Genomic DNA, 6240 nt, shown 5'->3' on the forward strand with positions numbered 1-6240 from the left:
GCTCTGATCCCGAGTTGTCGCTGCGCAGCCGTGCGCCCGCCGCTCTCGATCCGCGTAGGGCAGGGTGGTGTGGTCCTGTGTCCGAGAAGCGGCGGCGACCTCCTAGGCTAGGTTAGCCCTGTCTTAGGGTGGTTCCAGGCCGTGGGAGGGTACACGGAGTTGCTCGTATGTGCAGGGGAGTGCTTTCTGCCGGTGCACGGGCTGGCTACCTCCCCCTCGTTGGGGACTTTTTCTGAAGCAGTATCTGGCACTGTCTGGACAGGGCTTCGGTTGCCACCCCTGCGGGGCGGCGCGGGTACTGACACCTAGCGGAGAGGGCAGCCCTGCCCCGCGCAGGACAGCGGAGCGGTCGTCAGGCCTCGGACCCAGTGCTGGTTCCTTCGCGAGAAGCACGTTTCAGGGCTACGATAGATTGTATCTCCGCGGAGAGTCCTTGGGGGAAACAACCTCTCACGGAGGGAAACAACGTGAACTGACTGCTCAGGGGAATTTGTAAGCTGTGTCAGCCAGGTGTCATTTCGGGGTCTTGGACCTTGAGTGTCTGCTGTGTTGAACTCGGGCAGTATCTTCAGTTATGAATACCGTTAGAGTTCAGCGCGCAAGCCCAGCGGTTTTTAGGCAGTTGTAACGAAGAAAAGTACTTGGGATACAGAATTTTGACACATGATCTGCCTCTCTGGGTGACTGAGCTGACAGTAGGGGGCCGTGCAGACCCCTCTTACCACCAAGGTCTTAAGTAGAAGCCTGGGCTGAGCAGGGGAAGGGCTTTTCCAGCCGCACAGTAGGTGGGGCAGGAGCCCTGCTGGACCCTCCACTCTTCCTGCATGTGGGGCCATCCGACAGAATTGATGTGCAGGTTACCGAGAAGGACCTTTTTCCTGTTATAATCACTACTGTAAAATAGAGAGTGAAGGAATTTACAGCACTGCTAAGTAATAACTACTACTCTTTCCTTTAAGTTACGTGCGTCATCATAATTCAGGTCCTGGCCCATAGGAGACCTGTGAGTGTGTTTACTAGTTAACAGGCAGCTTAATGTCCTCAGCCAATAAACTTACGTAAGGGAGATTCTGGGCCTTTTGTATCGTAAAGCCCTGAACGACCTCTTCTCTTTTTTCCATGTTGTATAGGCTGCACCGGGGAATTTTTGCACTCTTTGCTTCTTAGTTGTACTTTGGTAGGACTAGAACCCAAGTCTCTGGATTTTCACCTCATTTGCTTATTTTTTCCTCATTTTTGGGTCTGTCAAAAATCGTTAATTCCATACTTGAAAATGTGTCTGAATGGCACTAATAAAGTATCTTTTAAAATATTTTTACTTCATGGGACCAGCAGTTGACATAATGGCTATGTTGCTGGACTTCCATGTAGCCGACTGCAGTTTGAATCCCGGGCCTAGTGGCTTAAACTCACGCCGTGTGTGTGTGTGTGTGTGTGTGTGTGTGTGTGTGTATGTGTGTATGCGCGCGCATGTCCAAGATCCCGAGAGGAGAATGGAGGAGAGGGGATTGTGGCCTCGCCATCCCCCCCTCCCCTAAACACACACACCAGATGATTTCTTTCTTTCTGTCTTTCTGGTGAGCGCACATGCCTTATAATAGCAAAAAAAAAAAAAAAAAAAATTTTGACTTATTAGTGTGAAGTGGGAGGGAAACAATTTTAGAGCTATCAGATTACAGTGGGTCGAGAGCGGATTTGTACTTCGCGATTCACTGGCGGAACTGGACACGCTCACTAGTAGAGTCGTAAGTCTGTATAGTCGCGCCCATTCTTTGGAGTTGGTGTGTTAACAAGTGGACATTTAAACCGTGTTTATTTCACTGAACCGTTGAAGTTATTGGTGATAATACCATTGTTGTTGATAAAGAAAAAGACCTTCTTTATGCTTCCTACTTGTGATTCTTATAATGAAACAAGTAAACACTGTTAATTAGAAAAAATAATCTGGTCTGTTAGCCTGCGCAAGTCCACATTTATCCGTCAACAGGAAAACTTGAAAACCTTTGCCAACATCAGAAGTTTCCCACTGAGATGACATAAGCTTCTGTTGAGTTGAAATGTACTTAGATAACAGTTAATGCACCGGTCTTTTGCTGTTAGCGCTCAGATGTTTCCGAACTCTGACTTGCTCGTATTTGCGGGTGCGATGGGAAAGCCTCTTCTCATGGAATCTGTGAGGTACTCGGTCTGGCAGGACGAGCGGCCGTGCTGTCTCGTTTCCAGTGGGTTTTCACAGACTTGCCTTCTTCGTGTGTTTATCCCTCCCGCCCAGAGGACCGCTGCGTAACTGACAGCTTTGACGGGTTTAATAGAGTAAGCATTGCACCGTCTCTCCGTGACTGAGGGCCGCAGGGAGCCAGAGCCCACGTGCTGCACCCCAGCCCTGCAGACTTGAGTACCCCAGGCCCGTGCACAGGACGGAGAAATGTAGGCGGAAAATCGATGGCGGCGTGGCCTCGGCTGCATTGTGGGGCCTCTCTTTTATGCACGTGAGCACAAGTGCCCAGCCGCACACACACAGATTTTAGAAGGAGAATAAGGATCGGATGAGGAAGGACTTCTCCTTTCCTTCCCTTCCTTTTCTTTTCTTTAGTTTTCTCTTCTTTTCTGTTCTTCTTTTTAAAGTTTGCCAGAGGACATCTGTTCTCACTGGAGGGAGACAGAAAGAAAGAGGGGGAGGAAGTGAGGAAGCACCCCGTGGGGAATGGTCATGCCACTGTCCCCTCTGCTCCATATTTTTCCTCCTCTCAGGATTTGGGCGAATGAACACACATCCAATGTGATTTTCAAACCTCTGGGTCCAGGACTCGAGCCACACAGTCTGGTGGGATCCAGCTCACCTTGGGGGAGGACACTTTATTTAAACTATGGGTGAAGGTGGTTTGTTTTTAATGTTCCTTTTAACAGCCCTTGACTGTTACTGGTTACATTCTTTTTTTTTTTTTTTCCTTTGGAGAGGTTTAGGGTGCATGTGCTCCCCAGAAAGACAGAGACAGAGAGACAGGAAGCGAGAAATCACCTCCCCAGGGGGGATGGTCACGCCGCAATCCCTTCTCCTCCATTCTCCTCTCGGGATCTTGGGCATGCACACACACGCGCCCGGCGTGAGTTTAAGCCACCGGGTCCAGGACTCGAACCACAGTCGACTGCATGGGAGTCCAGCGACATAGCCATAATGCTAACTGCTGATCCCTAGTTTTACATTCTTTCTATCATTCAGTCCTCACAGAGGATCTTGCAGAGTACTCCTGTCCTCAAAGGGAAACGAGGCCCTCGATGTGGCGAAGTCCGGCGTGTGTCGGCGCTCCACGAGCTGGAGGCAGCGCCGGGTGGAGTCCCAGGGCCGCTTTCCCTCCTTCTGACCATGGCCCCACACTCTGTCTGTTTTGGTTCCTTATTGAAAAGTGAGGGTAGTCTCCCTCATACGATTGCTGAGAATTAAATGAGTCAAAACATGTAACGTACTTCAAATAGTGCCTGGCACAGTGTAAATTCCACAAATGTTAATGAAATATTTCTGAAATGTTAAGAGTGGCGTTGTGGCTAGAAGATGATTTAGCGAAAATTGAAATCTAAACCTCGTGATTCTAAGTCCTGCTCTCTACCTTATTATTGTTATGAGAATAAGAGTTAAATCCCGAACCTAATTTGCACGTTAACTACCAGTAAATTTGAACATATGTCAATAAAATACAGATACTATGAAAACCTTCAGCTTTAAAAAGATGAGTCAATTTATAGGTAAATGGTGAATACATTTGAAGAAAATGTGGTTTTTATTATCTTTAGCAACTCAGGTTAAAGTGAGATACTTGAATTTCATCAATAACTTATGTCCTTATTGTACAAAAGACTTGAAATGGTAAATGTTGATATTTAAATGGCACCTTACAGATAAATTATATTCACTTCCATTATTTTAATTGCTCTTTACAAAAGGTCATGTAAAATAGGGTAAGAATTAGTATTCCTAATCCACAGATTAAAGAAGAAAGCCCCCAGAATTTTAGGTGACTTTATGAAAGCAAGTGAGTAACCAAGGTAGAAGTTAAAAACAGAATATATAGATTGTACTTCTAAGTAAAGTTCATTAAAAATTAATACACAGGGGCCAGCCGGTAGCTTGGTGGTTAAGGAGTCTGAAGCCCTCATGGCTGCCTGCACCACCGGAGCCTGGATCCACGGCTGGAAACACATGCGAGGCGCGTGTGTGTGTGTGTGTGTGTGCGCGCGCGCGCGCGTGTCCAGAAATCCTGTGCCCAGGAGAATAGAATGGAGGAGAAGGGATTGTGGTCTGGCCATCCCCTCTAGGGTCGCTTTCTCACTTTTCCTCCCTCTATCTCTGTCTCTCTCTGGTGTGTGAACGTGACCTGTAGCCAACTAAAAAATTAGCATATAAGGCATAAAATGCTAAGTATTCTCCCCATTTATTCAACAAATCTTTATTTAGTACTTAGTGTATGCCAAGCATTGTTTCAGGCTCTGGAAATACAGAAAGGAACAAAATTAAGTCCCTGTTTTTGGTTTGTATTATTTCTTACATAATTGCTGTGAATCAGGATTTATTGAAAACCTCCAGAAAATGGGATTTGTTGCTTAATTGACTTGTAATTAACTGGGACTATACACAGTATATCTCTTATTCTTTAATTCCTAAGACTCGTTAAGGATTATTGCAGTCCCCCAGGGGTACTAAAAAGAGAGAATGACACATTCTTCCTGAGGTAGGAGATGAGAAAATCTGGTTACATAAGTAAGAAGTCCCCTGTTTCAAATAATTCCCCTGCTTTTACCTGTTTTCATTCTTCAAATAATGTAGACTTTACCAAACCTCAGCTATGTCCGATTTCTAGCTGTTTGGATGTTAACATTTTGTTCATTCGGAATCCACTTTCCGTGTAGTGAGATCCATCTAAGATGCGCAGCAGTATTCTAGTAGGATTCTCTCTGAATTGGTGCGGTCTTCTGTCTCATTGCAAAGGTATTGATGGTCCTTGGGAAAGTCATGACACATTTTTGCGTAGAAAAACAGGTCAGGACTTTCCTGAGGACCTAAGACTTGAAAACTGGAACGATGTTCTCTTATAGAAGGCGAATGAGTTAAGAGAACTCGACAACGCAAGCCAGGCGCTGCTGTTCCATTGGTAAGGTGGCGCTGTTCTTCTTCTTCCCCTTCTGTGCGTCCCTCCTGTCCTGCCTAGTATCCATCCAGCACTGCTGATCCCTGCAGAGGCTTCTCACGTAGGGTAGGGGGAGGTCTCAGAGAAAGGCGGATCGTAGCCTTCTGGGTTCCTGGTGTGGGGAGCTGATCTGTGAGGTTGATGAGAGAGCCACTGTGGGCTTGGACCAGGAATTTGGATCCCTGTAACTAGGCTCAGACGCACCTCAGTAGTCACAGTAGGAGCCATTACGATCAGTACACATTCTTGCCAGTGAGCAATCAGTTTGTTCCCATAGTGTGAAAATCCACGTGTCAGGATTTAACACTCTCGGAAATGCTGTCTGCATGGTGCTGCTTGTGGAACATTTTCCCTGCAGAGAGTTGTAGAGGTGCTTGAGGAGGTGGTAGTCTGCTGGGGACCAGCAGTTAGTGTAATGGCTATGTCGCTGGACTCCCACGTAGTCAACCGCGGTTCGCGTCCCAGCCCCTGTGGCTTAAACTCACACCGGGCATGTGTGCGTGCGTGCCCAAGATCCCGAGAGGAGAATGGAGGAGAAGGGATTGCGGCGTGGCCATCCCCCTGGGGGGTGATTTCTCGCTTTCTGTCTCTCTGTCTTTCTGGCGAGCGCACGCACCCTATAGCAAAAACCTCTCCAAAAAAAAGGCGGTAGTCTGTTGTCAGGAGGTCAGGTGGGTAACGCGGTGGGTGCCGCAGAGCCTTGCAGGAGCGCTGGCTGTGCCGTGTGTGGTCTGGCGCCGCTGTGTTGACCAGTGCCGGCTGCGGGCCTCATGGTTCTCGGTGCATCTCCTGGGTGTGCTGAGCCCACTTCTCAGCTGGAAAGGTTCTGCCAGCATTCAGAAAGCTGCAGTGCAGACCCCACCGAACAGTGACCCCCACCTATTTCTGGTGGAGGTTTGGCTTCAGGAGGTGCTTGGAGCGTCCCTGTCCCTCCACGGAGGGCTCGTCGCGGTGCAGTGTAATCCACTTTTCATTGCACACAGTCTGACTGAGAAACGGTTTACTGCTGCTGCATACAGTGAGGGAAGGCGGCACTTCAAAACGGCAAGACTTTTGACTT

Source organism: Tupaia chinensis, unplaced genomic scaffold (assembly GCF_000334495.1).
Source record: "Tupaia chinensis unplaced genomic scaffold, TupChi_1.0 Scaffold000619_1, whole genome shotgun sequence".
Lineage (NCBI taxonomy): Eukaryota > Metazoa > Chordata > Mammalia > Scandentia > Tupaiidae > Tupaia > Tupaia belangeri.